We start from the raw sequence: 17,486 nt of genomic DNA on the forward strand, positions 1-17,486 counted from the left end.
AGTCACTCAATCAATCTGAGAAGCCAGACACGTCCAACCACTTATGAAGGGAGCCTCGTGGGTAGGTCTAGGGGAAGCTTTGGTGCTTCCATGGGTCCAGTCAAGTGTCTTGTGGTGGGCCTGGGGCCACTATTGGTCAGTAAGGCTAGCAGTTAGCGACATGTGCTGGACATGGAGAGGAGGAAGCAAAGGCATGCTGGAAAGTGCTAAACACCTGTGCACCTGTCCTGATTGGCTACTGATGACAGTGACCTCTAGAGTCACTGCCGCTAATGCATTCCTGCCTTCATAGAGAACTGAACTGTTTCAAGTTTTCGGCTATTATGTATAATGCCTCTATGAGCTATTATCATATACATATCTTTGTGTAGATACACACTTTTGTTTCTCTTGAGTAAAATCCTAGGAGTGTAATTTCTGGACTCTATCTTAAGTTTATATGTAACCTTTGAAGAATTTGCCAAACTATTTTCCAGTGGCTATGCCACTTTATATTCCCACTGGCATGAAACTTGGTCTTTTCAATTGTTTTGCTTATAGCTCTTCTAGAGGGTATGTAGTGGTATCTCATTGTGGTTTAATTTGCATTTCCATGACGACTAATGATGTTGAGTTTGCTCTCATGCACTTATTAGCCATTCATGTATCTTCTTTAATGAAATGTATATTCAAATCTTTTGCCCATTTTTAATTTGGATTGTTTTTATTGTTGAGTTTTGAGAGTTTTCTATATATTCTGGATACAAGTCTCTTATCAGATATGTTACTTGCAAATATTTTCTCCCAATCTGTGGCTTGTCTTTCCATTTTCTTAACCATGTCTTTGGAAGTGTAAAAAAGTTTTTAATATTGGTGAAGTTCAATTTATCTATTTTTTTCTTTTTATGGATCATAGTTTTTTGTTTGCTCTGTTTTTTGTTATACCTAAGAACTCTTTGCCCAACCCAAGGTCATAAGTGTTTCCCCTATATTTTCTTCTAGAAGTTTGATATTCTTAGGTTTTCATATTTATACCTATGGTCTGTTTTTAGTTAATTTGTGTGCTTCTCAAACCTTAATGTACAGATTACCTAGGGAATCTTGTTAAATCCATATCATGAAGAAAAAAATGCATATTCTGGTTCAGTGAGTCTACTGTGGTACCTGAGAGCCTACATTTTTTAAAACCTCCATCTCTTCCCCTAAAATACTTATGGAAATCCCACTCAGGCAAGTTCTCTTATCTTCCTCCTCATCTTTGGCACAGCTGTTTACCATGCAGATCCACTCAGCTACTCTGAGTTCCTTCTAGTCCCCTCTTACCTCATTGCCCAGATTCTGCAACAGAAGGAAAGACAAAGACAATCCTTCCCCTGCGGAAGGAGGGAGAGGAAAGGCCAAGATGGCAATGACAGAACTCTCATTAGAGGGTGGATTAAGGGAAGAGTCTGTGGATATTCACTTATTAACATTTTTACTCCTGACCCATAATATAATAACTGGGGATAAGGGTAAGTAATGTGGTGACAGGAATTTTTTGAGGAGAAAAAAGTGAGCAAATTTACACACTGAAGGAACAGGGCCAATTGAGTGGAACAATCTGAAATTTAATAAAGAAATCTGGGATGATTGATGGAGTGAGATCATCTTCCACTGAGGGAATTAGGAAGAGGAAAAGGATGGTCCAGGCTGAAATCTCTGAGCAGCTAAAGGGTGCAAGGAAGACCTTGAAAGAAGCCCTCAGTTCCCACCGTAGAACTAAGGGGCAAGGTCATTGAGGAGACAGAGGAAGATGGAAGGGTAGATTTAAGGAAAAAAAGTGGAATGTGGAGTAGTTGCTAAGGAGATGGGAGAAACACTAAGACACATGGAGGATTTCCAGCAGCACTGAGCCCTGGGAGGTTGGAAAGTGTGAATTTGTATGGTGATGCGATTTTCCTTAGCAGAGCTCATTGGTCTGAGTGTAAGTGGCTGGATTGATCCAGGGCTGACTGTTCTGGAGTAGATGGACAGCCATGGGGTACGAAGGTAAAGGGAAATGGTGAGAGAACAACTGAAGTGATGGATCATGGTAAGAAAAGAAGTAGAGCCAAAGGGAGAAAAGAGTTGGGGGCCAAATGAGCAGTTCTGGAACCAGAGGTCACACTGGGGTTGAAAGTGTGTGTTAAGGGAGTGAATGAGCTGCAAGGGTGGGATGCTGTTATCAGAAAGAAAGTTGGGTGTTCAGCTTCAGAACTGGAGCCATTCTAGGTGTTAGATCCAGACCATGGGAAGGAAGTAGAGGAAAGATGAGAGTTGTAAAACAATGGCAGAGCAATAGAAGGGTTTGTTCTGTTACAGCATCTGTCTGATTTTGTGCTCTACGCTACCCATCAAGTCAGAAAGCTGTGGTCACTGCCCTGAAGGAGCAATTGCAAACCCAAGGGACAGACATAGGAAAGGCAGATCTCTGGATAAGTAGACTCCTAGGTGGGTGTACCTGGGAGGTATGGGGAGTAACTGGATGAAGAGTTAGGTAGGAGAGAGACATGGGACTTTCAGCTTTGCGTAGGGCTGGTCCAGGAGGAATGAATTTCCCACCTACTGTCAATTCTCATTATAAAAAGATGGGATTGCAAAAGGGGAAGGAAAGAAGGGAGCTGACATTTACTGAGGGCCTGGCACTGTGCTAAGGGCTTTATATGCAAATACATTATCTTATTTCTCTTCAAATAATCCATTTTACAGATGAGGAATTTGAGTATTTGACAGGGTAAGTAACTTGTCCAAAGATGTACAACTATGAAACCAATGAGCCAGAATCCCAATTGTCCAAGTCTTTTGCATTTTTCCTTTTTGACTGAAGAGCAAAAGCAGAGGGTCTGAGCTGCTAGGAGAGGATTCAGATCCAGCTTCAAACGTGGCCTTTGCAAAGTGCCTTCTCCTTCATTCACCCATCAGCTCATGTCTCAGAGTGGGGCTGGGATCAAAGAATGACAGTCTGCCAGCTAAAAAGAAATTTCCAAAATTACTCAAGCACCGTAAAGGGAATATATGACTCTGGACAACACTTCCTAAAAATCCTTTCATCTATTTCCCTCACCCACCACAGCCTTCCCTCTCTTCTCTCTTCTCCTAAATTCTTGAGAAAAAATTTCTTCTAAACTCTGCCCCCAGGCCTTTGCTCTTTTTCCTGTGCCCTGGGAGAAACTTGGGCAACACAGCCTCCCTAGTGGGCAGGAGAAGGGGAGAGTTTGGAAACACACATGCATTATCGATAGTTGATGTCTTGTCACGAGAAGCATTCTCCCTGTTTTTGAGAGGAAACGGAGGCATGCAGGGGGCATCCTGCCCATAATCACTGCAGCTGGTTTGAGGGAAATCATCACTGAACTCCACCTTGAACTTTTAGACCACTACCTTGAACTTCTGAAACTGATACCATATAATTTACTGTTTAATTCAGTCTGCTCTGTGTTATTCTTGTTTTGTTCCTGGCTGTTTTGGATTCAGTCGGAATAGCTTTCCTTAGCCTTGGGTTTCTAGTATAATTGTTCCACCACTGTCTCTCTAATTATGTGGCTGTCGTCCTTCAACTCTTATTTTCATGTATCTGTATCATTTATTCTGAGCTTCCTCCAGTCTTTTTTGGGAAAGGAACAGAGCATAAGTAAATAAAATATCAATTTCATATGCATTAATGTTATATCTCCAACCTGATTGTGAGCACCTTGAAGATAGAAATTGTGTTTCAGACCTCACTTGATCACAGCCCCCTGGTGCCTAGAGGGGTACCTCGCAGGTATTCCACAAACCCTTATTTCACAAATACTTTTAATTGATTAAGGAAAGTAAGAGGCTGGCCTGTATTGAATACTTACTCCTGACAGATACTCTGCAAACAATATTACATTTCATCTACACAAGAAATGAGGTGTTATTATTCCTGTTTTAGTAAGATGACCAACTCATCCTGGTTTGTTTGGGACATTCTTGGTTTTGACACTAAAAGTCCTGCATCCTAGGCAAACCCATGATGGGTGGTCACCCCACATTTTAGAGATGAGGATGTTGAGTCTTAAAGAGCTTCGATATCTTCTTCAACTTGTCTTGCAAATTCAAATCCAAGCCTGTCTAGAGTATGGAACTAGTGTATTAACAGGACAGACTGGAATATTCGAGAAAAAGAAAGTGGGGTTGCCCAGGGCGCTCTGGTAAAGGCTGTGGCGTACCCCGGCAAGTGATTCATGGGTTCTCATTGCAATTGCCAGGGTGATGAGAGGTAGCTATGAGGTCCTGCGGAGGAGGAGGGCTGTTTAAAGAGCTGCAGGTGGCAGGGCTGGGAGCTGGTCTGAGGGCTAACTACAGAGGGGACAGTGCTGAAGGGCAAGAAGACAACCTCAAGTGGATTCTTTTCATCCCAAACAAGCCACCTTGAACTTTTTGTTGCAGTCACCAAGGGTGTGTCCCCTGCTGATTGTATCAGACCTGATTCTCACTGACTGCATCAGCTGATGCCAACTTTGCCACTTACAGAGGAACAGATGAGTAATTTGGACCCGATCATTATTCCCTGCTTACTACGTGCCAAATATTTATGGAAGCAAATACGTGTTTAGTTTACAGCTGATAATAGGGAGCCCATTAGCTCCCCCCAGTTATCCTTCTTCCCTCCGGCAGTCAGGGAGTTGCTCAACCTTGAAGGAGACCAGCTGAAGACTTTCTGCTATATGGGAAGGATCACATTTCTTTTCTGCCACCAAGTTTATCGACTGTCTAGGAATTTTTCCTGTGTTCTACATTTTTGTCTATTCAGGTTCTCTGTTTCCAAATCTCTTTCTCACTTTACAAAAAATGAGGCCCTTGTGGTACTGAAGATCCGAAACCTCCAAATTCCACAACTGTCCCCAGCACGGTTTCTGATACTTCCCACCTGACAGGACAACCCAATCGATTGCTTTCCTCAGGCTCAGGGATGACCAAGGAATGCCCAGGATGTTCTGGTTCCCTTAATTCATGTGAACTCGTGTTTTTATTTTATTTTATTTTTTATTGAAGTATAGTTGATTTACAATGTGTTAATTTCTGCTGTACAGCAAAGTGATTCAGTTACACATATATATACATTCTTTTTTATATTCTTTTCCATTATGGTTTATCACAAGATATTGAATATAGTTCCCTGTGCTATACATTAGGACCTTGTTGTTTATTCATCCTATATATAATAGCTCACATCTGCCAACCCCAAAGGCCCACTTCATCCCCCTTGGCAACCACAGCTCTGTTCTCTGTGTTTGTGAGTCTGTTTCGGTTTTCATAGATAAGTTTATTTGTGTAATATTTTAGATTCCACATATAAGGGATATCATATGATATTTTCTTTCTCTGTCTGACTGACTTCACTTAGTATGATAATCTCCAGGGTCCATCCATGTTGCTGCAAATGGCATTATTTCATTCTTTTTACGGCTAATATTCCATTGTATATATGTGCCACATCTTCTTTATCCATTCATCTGTCGATGGACATTTACATTGTTTCCGTGTCTTGGCTATTGTGAGTAGTGCTGCTATGAATGTAGGGATCTGTGTATCTTTTTGCATTATAGTTTTGTCTGGATAGATGCCCAGCAGAAGGATTGCTGGATTATACAGCAACTCTTATTTTTAGTTCTTTGAGGAACTTCCATAGTCTTCTCCATAGTGGTTGCACTAACTTACATTCCCACCAACAGTGTAGGAGGGTGAACTCATGTTTACGGAGCCACACACTGAACTCGGAGCTGGGCACCCAGGGCAGAATGGCATGGTTCTGTCCGAAAGGAGCTCACAGGATAGTAAGGTACTCACAGTCTTTACGCATTTGTGAAGGAAAAAAATATGTCATTATGGTTTATGTTACCGATGTGATTAAAAAGCACTTTTATCCTTTGAAAGGACCCAAATGATAATAAAATGGAGCAACACAGGACATGATAACCAGCTATCAATCAGAAAAATGTTTTCAGAACCACAAAATGAAAGAGAAAACAAATGTATTATGGCCTTGTGCGGATGACACCAGTGAATGCAAATTGTTACTCTTGTTTGAGGTCCACTATTTTTCCAGATTCCTTTTTTTATTTATATATAACTTTATCCAAACACAACAAATTTTAAATTCTACGTCTTATATACTTTAGAGTTTATTAGCTAAATAATCCTATGATTCTCAAGCTATAGCTGCCACTGATTCTTAGAGTCTAGGATTCTTTTGACAGATTTTCATAAATCAGATTTATATATAGTTATAATTCAGATAAAATTTACACTCTCGTTGTAAGTAAAATTACTAAGAGTAAAAGCTTTCAATTTTTAAATCACTGGGCTCACCTGCTTCCAGAAAAATGATCTCTCACCTCAAACTGCTTTTATTTGCAACTCTTCCAGCAATCAGAACTCTACAAGTCAATTTATGGGTCTGGATTTGAGAGTTTGCTACTTTAATTAGGCATATAAATCCCTCTGCTTCATTTTCCATTACAGCTCTGTGTCTGTCCAAACTTGCTCTATTGAAGTACAGAGTATATCATGTATTCAACTAGTAGTAAGTCCACCTGGGAGACTTATCAGATGGCCATGATTTATCAAGGGTGGTCAGAAGATCAATGTTTTAAATACTCTTTAATGTGGATAAAAGAAACTTTGTTAATAATTTCTTCATGCTAGGTTAGATTTACTTTAGGAAACATGGTATTATGATGGGATTTCAAAAAGATTTTTTTTTAAATGCCCTGAAGAAAGAGAAACAAATATATCTAGAATACCAAGGGTAATAGAGGAGGTAAGAAGAGGTAGATAACATTTTTCCTTACTTATAACCCGGCTCTGAGTTCAACAGCCTCTCTAAACATATGTCTTTGCTTCACTTCATCGAGGCCAGAAAATGATTTTTTTAACTTTCAGTCTCTAAGGACAATATCTTCAAGAAGTTATGGGTCACCAGGACCAACTAGAACTTTCACAAAATAAGCCACTAACCTTCTGGGTGAACTTCTGCAGGGGTGCCTGGCTATCCAGCTCCAGCTGTGTTTGCAGCAGACCCACACTGAAAAACAATGTACATAAGAGACAAGATTCCTTCTGAGAAAATGTATGGGTTGTATGCTGAAGGAAAAGAAAAAAATTCACAATGAGAACTTGACTCTCCCCAATAATCTTGTATTTCTCCCCTGAGTTCTGTGGGGAGTGGGGAGAGTTGGCCTATCAAAGGAGGACAGTTTACATCCTCCTTTTCCATCACATCACCTTTCCATCTTCCCCCAAATGGCCAAATCTCTTTCAAGGTTATGAGAAGTTGTTCCCAAGGCAAGAAATGATCTTGGGAAACTGAGCATCAGCAACTCTGAGGGAGAGTTAATAGTGATGTAAAATGCAAAGGTAACACTGAATGACCCCCACATTTCCATTATGATTTCAAAGAGAACATTTCACAGAAGCCCGACCACCCAGGATCACAGGATAGTATTGAACCCCAACGTCTATAAATGACTGACCCTTCAAACCAAGTCATATTGGTTTTAGCTTAGAAAGAGTCTGGTGTTGATGATGCCAAGATTCTGTTTGTAGAGAAGAGTTCTGGCCAGCAGCCATCCCCTGCATGCTGGGTCTCAGAGTGAGTCGTGAGACTCAACACAACCACCAACATGAATGAAACCTTTGTTTTGAGGGGATGGGAAGGTGGAGGGCAGTTGCAGTTACTGAAGACCTACTTACTGTATTCCAGGCACTCTGCCAGGCACTGAACATATAGAGTCCCTTTTAATCTCAGCACAAATCTGATTTGCTCCAAACAGCATTGACAAAGAAAAAAGAAATGATCTGTACAGGCCATTAGAGGCTTTAAAAGTGTTCTATGCAAACCGTAGTATGTATTCTCAGCCTGTCTGTCTTCGTCATGGCTCGATCCCCAGGGTCTAGCACAGGGCCTCACATGCAGTAAGTGTTCAATAGGTATTTTTGAATGAATGTGCATTTTTAACCCATTCCCCCATTAGAAAAATAAAATCCCACATTTTGTTATATAATTTCCAAACAGTTAAATATCTTAATAAAAAAATAATGCAATGGAAATTTCAAGTAAGGCTTTTCAAATTATATGCATCCTGCTCTTTGCCATCCCATCCGAGGGGCCATGTCTCACTGGTTAAAAATTATTGCCTTAGAAATAGCTGAGTGTGGAGTTTAAAAATGAGAAGAACATCAAAAGGAAGTAACCGTGGGTGTGTACAGTAACTACACACTAAGCTATCCATTGTGGGGCCTTTATCCAGTCAAAGAGTCAGAACGATGCCTGACGAAGTCCATAATAAATTATGCGATAAAATAAAAAAATACAATAAGATATTCTACATCCACTAAAATCAAGATTTTAAGGATATTTAATGATATGGGGAAATACTGTATTATTATAAGTGAAAAAAGCAGGATGCAAAACTTTGTGTGTGTTTTCATTGTTGTAATGCATATACATTACATGCATGGAAAAATGGGAGAAGGAAATACACCAAAATGTTAGTTGTGATTATTTATGGGTGGTGGAATTATTGGTGATGTACAATTCTTCTTCATACTTGTCAGTATTTTCTACTATTTTTATAATACATATGTATTACATAATTTTAAAATTTTTTTAAGAAAGAAGGATTTGATAATAGAATCACAGAGGTCAAAAATATAGGGTTGACGTCTCCCTGATGCCATGATTGACTCTAGGGAAATGGCAGAAGTTTTTATACTAAATAGAATAACTTTTTGCTAATTTTTTAAAGGAATTCTCCCCTAGATTAGGCCTCAGTTCGGCATAGTCAGCCACATTGCTGATTTGACTCAATAATTTTGTCTTCATAGTTTTCCATGTTAGTCCAGACAATAGCCACTCTGAAATTTATGTTTGTATTCTGTGAGAAAGGCTTCAAAAGTTAGTAAGACACTTCTGTAAATAGTGTCATTTGTCCACTCAAAAATCATTATGTACCTACTGGGCCCCAAGTGCTGTGGTGAACACTGGGAAAAGGTCCATTTCATTCTGAGGTTTTTATATCACTCTTCAGATGGGGGCTTTATATCACTCTCCATCTGGGATGTGCCAGGAGAAATGCAATCAGAAAGGATGGCTCAACAACAAAGAAGGCAATCCTGCCATTTGTGCCACCATGTATGGAACTTGAAGACATTATGTTAAGTGAAATAAGACAGAGAAAGACAAATACTGTATGATCTCACTTATATGTGGAATCTAAAAAATCCAAACTCATAGAAAGAGAGAGTAGAATGGTCGTTGCCAGGGGCTGGGAGTTGGGGGAAATGGGGAGATATTGGTCAAAGGGTATAAACTTCCAGTTATGAGATGAATAAGTTCTGGAGATCTAATGCACAACATTGTGATTAGAGATAACAATACTGTTTTATTATACACTTGAAAGTTGCTAAGAGAGTAGATCTTAAATATTCTCACCACACACACACACACACAAAAAGATAATTATGTGAAATGATGAAGGTGTTAACTAACCTTACTGTGGTAATCATTTCACGATATATATGTGTATTAAATCATCACATTGTATGCCTTAAACTTACATAATGTTACATGTCAATTAATCTCAATAAAGTAGGAAAAAAATGTTTTTAAAGGATGAGAATTGAGTCAAAAGCCCTGCCTGGTCCTGCAGGCAGCTGGGATCTGCCTTGTGGGAGCTTCACCTGTTCCAGGTCTTACTCAGCTCAAAGGGCTAGGCCAGAAAATACCAGAAAGAGCCTACAGGTTCTCACTGAAACCCTCCAAGCCTGGATGGGCAGAGTCTTTGTTGAGAGAAGCCATGGGGGAGAAATGAGTGTTAAATTTAAAGAGAAATATTTTAAAATTATACTACTTCTGCCAGAATGACATCAACTATGACAATAATATGATGGTACTAATAATAAGTAAACAGACAAATAAAGGCAGCTACAGAGAGCAGTGTGCATACTTACACTGTGACCTCTCTCAACCTCAGAGTCCTTTTGGGGACAATATTGCTCCTTTTGCAAGGTTGCTTTGAGAATTAGAAATAATATATGTAGCTGGCAGGATACAATCCCTGACAAATATTAGGCATTCCATCATGATAGATATAAAGCCTGTCTTATCCTGCAGCACTTCATACTTTCAGAGTTACCTACTTTGTATGGCAGAGTTTTTTTTTCTTTTTTTTAATGAGAGATGAAACAGCCAGAAGATAGCCAGGAAGTGGGAAAGAGCACAAAACAAGGGTCTGTTGGAAGAACTGAGGGACTTTATAGAGCGAAGGCCTTGAACTGCAAGTGAGTGTTAGAGCGCCCCCTTCAGGCAGGGTTTGGTGTGCATTAGTCCGATGTGGGGGGCAGTTTAAACAAGCCACGCAGAGCCAGGTGAAATCCCAGCACGTGTCTCTGCTTGGTTTGTTTTTCTTTCAAAAATGGTATTACTTATTCAACCAGCTTTGCACAAGAGAGCTAAAATTACTGTATTTAACATTAACATATCTATATTACTATACTTAATTAATGCATGATTTAGAGCAAGTTTTTTTTTTTTTTTTAATGCCAACATCATGATCTAAATAGGTAGCTTTCTCATTAACCTTGGATGTTAATCAGTGCCTTTTTTTCACCCTGAATCTTTCTTGGTTCATCAGAACCCAGTTTGTCATCTCTCAAAACCACCAGCACCATTTCTTTTTTTTTTTTCCCCAATTTATTTGTGTGTGTGTGTGTGTGTGTTTTCTGGAAAACATGGTTTATATTAAAAGTGGAAAAATATTTTCGATTTGATTCTGGGCTCTACTATCTTCTCTAAGTCTACTATGTGTTTTGCCTTCTATATATCATTAATGGCATCAGAATAATTTGAAATAAAAATTAAAAAGCTCTTTATACTCCTTCTCACAGGAGCCATATCAGTTTGAACTGACCAACGCCATTTCTATTTCACAAGTACAGTACATAACAAGCACTTATTAACCATTAATTCTGTTAAAAAGAAACATTATGCTAAAAGCTCAGGAGAACTCAAGAGAAGTATAAAACACAGACTCTTGCCCTTGAGGGTTTTCTAATCTAGTTGTGAAGACAAAACACACACAGATGAAATGGTTAAGTCACAAGGAAGAAAATAATTGTGAGCTTCTCTACACTAGGACTCATACTTCATTCAGCTCTACATGCCCCATTCCCAATACCTAGAACAGTAACCTAGAACATAACGTAGGGGTTCGACAGATGTTTATTGAATTAAACTGAATAGCACGATGATAGAGAGAATAAATGCTGAATGACTGTAGAAGAAATTCCCCTTTTCTTGCTTATTTTTCTCTTTAACACTTGCCACCTTGTTACACAAGATCATTTATTTTGTTTATCATTAATTTCATCCCTCGAAATGCGAGCTTTCTGAAGGCAGAGATTTTTGTCTGTTTTACTCACTGCATATCCACAGAGCATAGGCCTGTGTCTGGAACATGTTCACCCAATAAATGTTTGTTGAATGAATGAATGAGTGAATGAATGTTTTAGCCATAATTTATCAAGGGAGTGCACATAAGTAAGGTTGAGGTTCCTGAAGTCTTGTGGAATTTTAAGTTCAGGGTTAATGACCTGAACACAACATAAAATATTTACCAAAAATGTACCAGTGTGTTTGTTGCAGCTTTATTTATCATCATGGTACTGGAAACCATTTAAGAGAGGAATAGCTAAGCAAATTATAGTACATCTCTATAATGGATATCATAAATCCATTAAAACAGCAACAGAGATCTGTATTCTTTGGGTGGATACTTATGATATGTTAGAAGTGATAAAATAAAATCACAGTACAGTCCTGTTTTTAAAACAATTATGGGAGGGGGAGGCTAGAGGTATACGAACCAAAAAAATGTGTGGAAGGATTTACAGAATGTTATTACTAGTTGGCAGGAGTAAGGGTGAGATTTTCATTTGTTTTTGTAAATTTTTGTTTTTTTAAACATTTCTTATTGTCTGATTTTAAAACAAAAACAATCATAATATGCATGCATTATTTTAAAATCAGAAGAAAAGGGTATTTTCATTTTTAAAAAGAAGGCTGGGAATTTCATCCTGCAACAGTCCCAGGAGTGTAGAAATGATCTGCTTGGGTCCTGATGTGGGCCTGTGCTCATTACCTTCCCCGCACCCTGCTTCTCTGTACCTCCCAGTGGCTGCTGTGTGACGTAAATGATAGTTGACTGTAACTGATTTAGGCAGTCTGGGATTAACTTGAGGGGATATTGATTTCAGCGGGTGGTCAAATTTAATAGCTAGAGTTCATTACAGAAGTTTCTCTCTCCATCTTTCTTCTTGGCAAAGTCTGCCCTGGATTACCAACTGAACTTCGTCAATGAAATCCCAGAGAACTGCTGTCTCTGGTCCTGACAGCAAGATTCTGTGCCCTAGTAAGAGAACTGGCCCCAAATTCCACCACTAAAGGATCAAATAGACAGGGTCATCACTGGGTTGGTAATAAGAGAGCTAGATAGAAGCTTTGGCTGGGTGACTGTGTCTTGGAAGTTATTGTGATTGGGGGCTGGGGAAATTTAGACATATTCTTCTTACCCAAGGCCCCCAGGGTTATGCCGCTGACATGAGGTGTCCTCTAGGCTTGTAGAGTTCCAAACGACCACTTTATCATGCTGGTTCTGGTTTAACCACCAATGCCTGTAACTAGAGGGGTGTTCTCCTTTAGAGATGTAGTAGCTGTTGGTCCAGAGATCTGGAGCGATGCAGGGAAGCAGGAGGTAGGAACAGCGTGGAATTTCACCACCAGATTGACTTGGGACAAGGTCTTAAATTCTCTAAACTTCAGTTCTCTCATCCATAAAGTTGTGTTATTAACATGTTCCTCACAGAGTTTTAAAGAATACATGAAATTACAAAATGCCTAACCAGTGCATGGCACATAGTAGGGTTCAGTAAATGCTTATTCTTCTATCAATGTCTACAAGTGTCTCCATCTGATTGGAGATTCCTAACGGGTAAATGAAAACTGTTTCTCTACTCACAATACTTCCAACACCAAATGTGAGGGTTTTTCACACCCGGCAATTCTCCAATTTTCTGCAGATACCAACTGGGTGCCCTGCAATTTAACTCAGTTCTGATATTAACTACCAGAGTTAGTGCAGACCCCGCAGGTTAAGGGCTCAGTCCCACAAGACTATTCTCCACTTCAGATACCAGTTGCAAGAAGTGTGTCCCCAGGTTACCCACACTTCTGCCTAACTTGCCTACAGATCAGGGCTTCCCACAACCCCCCTCCTGGGATTCGATAATTTGCTATAATGGCTCACAGAACCCAAGGAAACACTCTACCAGGGACAAAAACCAAATGTCTATTTCTTCTTATGTCACAGTATCACAATGGGCCTCAAGACCCTGAACAATAAAGATATCCTCATTTTTCATAGTATAAGTATTTATTACTTGATTTATTTAATGGCTATTAAGAAAGGGAAGAGGGACAATATATGAGGATCCCACTAAGTGCCAGACGGTCTTCTGGATGTCATGCTTACATCATGTTTTCAAACTCAGTATCACTGTATGAAAACCCTGTACAGATTGTCACAGAGGCTAAGTGACTTGCCCAAGATCATGTAAGTGGCAGAGCTGGTATCTGAATCCAAGTCTATCTGCTCCCAAAGCCTATTTTTATAGACTATATTTAGGTTGTTTTAAGTGGGAGAAATAGTATGAAATCCTGTTATCCTATTATTTTCAGGGTGAGAGATGGTCATCCCTCTAAATAGGTATGGTCAGAGTTTAATTCTACTTCAGTCACGAAGTTCCCCCCACTACCACTTATTCAGCTGGAGGCTGAGTCTGGTTATATAATACGTGATAATGATGACAGTAACGCACATTTTTAACAACTTATATCCGTCAGGCTAAATGCATTATATGCATTCTCATTTCATCTTTCACAAGTCCATGAAATAGGCATTATTATTCCCATTTTAAAGATGAGAAAACTGACATACAATGTCAATAAACTGACAATACTTATAAATAAACAAACAACTTATAAATAAACAAACTGACAATACTTAATCCTAAGTAACGTGCCCAAACAGCAGAGACTAATTTGAGTGACTCACCACTGAACTCCCCACCTCCCATGGAAAGATGCTTCTTGAGCAGACTGGTAGCAACGCATCACACCCTGATCAGGATTCCGGGGCTGAGGCAGGAGACTGGTGCATCTCTCCCTTCCAACTCCTAGAATTAAGTGGCACCTGCTTCACGAGGTCCAGGGATGGCTCAAAGGGTGACCTCTTGCCCTGTCCCCAGAGGTTTGTTCTCACCCTCAAGGGCCAGGAGGCAGCTGGGAAAGCCAGTAACACCTGATGTGGCCTTCATAGAGCAGGGGCCAGGCGAGTGGGGAGCTTCTGGGCTTAGAGTGTCAAAGAAGGCCATAGGAAAAAAAAAAAAAAAAAAACTGGCTGAGGCAGAGATTCAGTCACATGTTCCAAAGGAACTTTTTGTGACCATGACTCACCAAGCAACACTGTTTTACATATGGAGCGGTTATGTAAATTTTCTTCCCCAGAAAGAAAAATCATTGTCAGACTAAGAAAAGATACAAACAAAAATAACACATATAGGAGACAGGAGACTTTAAAAATATAAACTAAATCTCACAAGATGAAGACAAAATTATATAAAACTACACTTCAGTATTTCCCATTACTGTACAGTTTTCAATGGTTATTTGTTATAAAATATGGAATTATTTTTCCAAAGGCTCACAGCACACAGGGAGCTTCTTCACGGAATACCAGCATGCAGATAGCGTTGTTTAAAAATGCAGCTTGTAAGTAAATAAGCAACAAGTCCTTGATCTCGGGTCCACACAGACCAGCCATCTGTTTCTGCCCAGGTGACAGAGAACGTTATCTTAAAGGGCCAGGATTTCTTAAAGCAAGCCTAGTTCCCTAATACAGTGGCCTTCAATTTTTTTCAATCACACAACTTCAGCAGTAAAAATATTTGTACATGTACCTAATATAAGTACTATATTTATTTATCTATAAGTTATAGGTAAGTGTACCTCTATCATTTGCTAATATCTCAAGGCTTAATATACACTTAGAGTGTGGCTTACCGTAAACACCAGTGGAGAAAAAGGCACTGTCCTCTTGATAATTTCTAAATTTGTTTTTGCCAACTTATTGTCTGATCTGATTAAATGGTCTTTGTTTCTCACTTCATAATATATCTGATAGTAAGCATATATCAGATTAGGGACAGTGCCATTTTCTTGTTGTTTACTTGGATTTGTGTTATCTTCAACACACTCTTTCTTTCTTTGCAGGGTTCTTAAGCTACTCCTCCATCTTGTGAGGGTTCATTTAATTAAAACAAAACAGTGCAATCCGTATATCCTCACAAGGAGTGCAAAAGAGGATATTATAATACTCTGAAAGCAGATGAGTGAAGGAAGATACAACCATCAGCCTGTGTGTGTGTTCCTGCACATGTGTACATGTGACACTCAGTGTGCCTCAGGAGACCCCTTACGTTCTGTGTGACATGGGACCAACAGACATACAGACCAAACAAGCATGTATGGATCACTCTGTGTAGTAAATGAAATTAAAGCTTGACTCTTATTTTTAGTTAAGATATATGCAAACATTCCAATATTTTCTTCCTGTATCCCCTATAGAACATTTTGCCCTTCCTGAGCTGCCCAGTCCCCACTCTGGGATACCAGGGCCATGTCCTCCTAGATTTAGGTGCTATTGGAGTCCATGTCTGTGGGTAGGTTGGTGGGGTTTTGATCCCTCTCTGAGTCAGGTCACCTATAAAGAGACCTCAAACCTTGCATCATGGTAACAAAGACTTCTTTGGAAAGCCTCTAGAAGGGAAAGGAAGAGATACGCAAGGTTTTCCATCAGCTCTCCCTCACCCTTAGCCACAGGACAGCCACTAATCCAATTTCTGGGCATTGTAAATAAAAATAGTGGTTATAGATTAATTGACTTCCCTGGAAGAGTCAATTCATAAGACAAAAAAGGAAATTAACAAACAACCATACATATTGAGGAAGGGGATAATGGGATTTTTTTTTAAGCTACTGTTCCTTTTTCCCACAGGTCTTGTGATGTAGTTATGCCTCATCCTGCTCCACAACGCATACCACCATTGGCTGCAATAGTTCATGGTTTTGCATTTTTCTCCTTCACAGGACTGCAGGTTCCTTGAGGCAGAACCAATACAGTTTCGCAGCCTCGGTGCCTAGCATGGTGCCTGGCATAGGAGGTGCTCCATAAATGTTGTTGAGTGAATACACTCTTGGGGATAATTATAATAACCTGTAAGGATCAAGAGAGATGCTAGAAGTAAAGCACTTAGCACAGGGTAATTTCTCAATAAATATACATATTATTGTGTAAGATTATAGAATTGCTCAATCAGTGAGCAATTTTATTGATATTTTTCAAAGTATTTTGTACACTGCAAAAGAGTACATTAATTTATGGTTTTGAATTCCTCTGTTTCCATTGTAGAAACTAATCTCCTTAGAAATACCGAGTCCCGAGCATGCACAGGCCCTCTTACCATTCTGTGGGTTGCACAAGAAACTGGGCTCTGTACTTAGAAAGCTGTTTTTAAATTAGATTGCATGTTACTCAGGTAAGGTGTAAGATGTATAGTTTTATTCTCTCTACACTTGCATCCCCGATTCTAGAATCAGCTTTATAACATCCTTTCTAGTTAGTTCATTTGGTGCTGCTACATTTGCTATTATTCCATAGAAATAGTCTAACCACTGACCCATTATTCAGCAGCTCGTACACTGAGATTCCAGAGGTCTCCACACCCCTTCAATGGTCCTTTCTAGAACATTCACTAAGCATTTGGCTCCTTTTTCAGAACCCCTATCCCTTACACAGCAGTGATGAAAATTCCTTTCCATCCATCCATCCATCCATCCATCCATTCCGTAAGTTATGTGTTTTCTCTTATGCCTACGATATACCTGGCATTACTGTAGATATGGAGTATACAATAGTGAACAAAACAGACCCAAATTCCTGACCTCATGGAGCTTACATTCTAGATAAAATAAATAACTAAAATGTATAACGTCAGATAGTGATAAGTGCTAATGTACAGAGTAAAGCATACAAGGGGGACGGGGAGTTTGGCGGGGTGGGGGCAGGTTGCACATGTTAAAAGGGTGGTAACGTGAAGTTTCACTGGGAAGACGACCTGCACAAAACCTGGAGGAGGAGAGGATGCAGCCAGGAGGATACAGGAAGAAGAGTTCGCCAGATAGAGGGACCAAAGCTGCAGACCTGAGACAGGAGGGTGCCTGTGACAGGGAGGAGTGAGCAGCGGGAAGTACAACAGGAAGCAAGGAAGGAGCCGTATCCAGCAGGGCCTGTAGGCTCTGAACTTATTGGCTTAGAGTCTGAGTGAGCCCGGAAGCCAGTGGAGAC

The 17,486-nt window shown here is 39.8% G+C and overlaps 1 long non-coding RNA gene across 1 annotated transcript; it reads right to left on the reverse strand.

The window, feature by feature from the left end:
• Positions 1-836: 836 nt before the first annotated feature.
• On the reverse strand, positions 837-14,837 carry LOC113611751 (uncharacterized). Its single transcript, XR_003429576.1, has 3 exons — positions 14,136-14,837; positions 6,982-7,048; positions 837-2,966 (listed from the first exon to the last, which is right to left on the reverse strand). It is a non-coding gene; the product is annotated as an uncharacterized LOC113611751 (long non-coding RNA).
• Positions 14,838-17,486: the final 2,649 nt, after the last annotated feature.

This window comes from Aethalodelphis obliquidens, unplaced genomic scaffold (genome assembly GCF_003676395.1).
Source record: "Aethalodelphis obliquidens isolate GAN/ISIS:26980383/991018 unplaced genomic scaffold, ASM367639v1 scaffold70, whole genome shotgun sequence".
Taxonomy (NCBI): domain Eukaryota; kingdom Metazoa; phylum Chordata; class Mammalia; order Artiodactyla; family Delphinidae; genus Aethalodelphis; species Aethalodelphis obliquidens.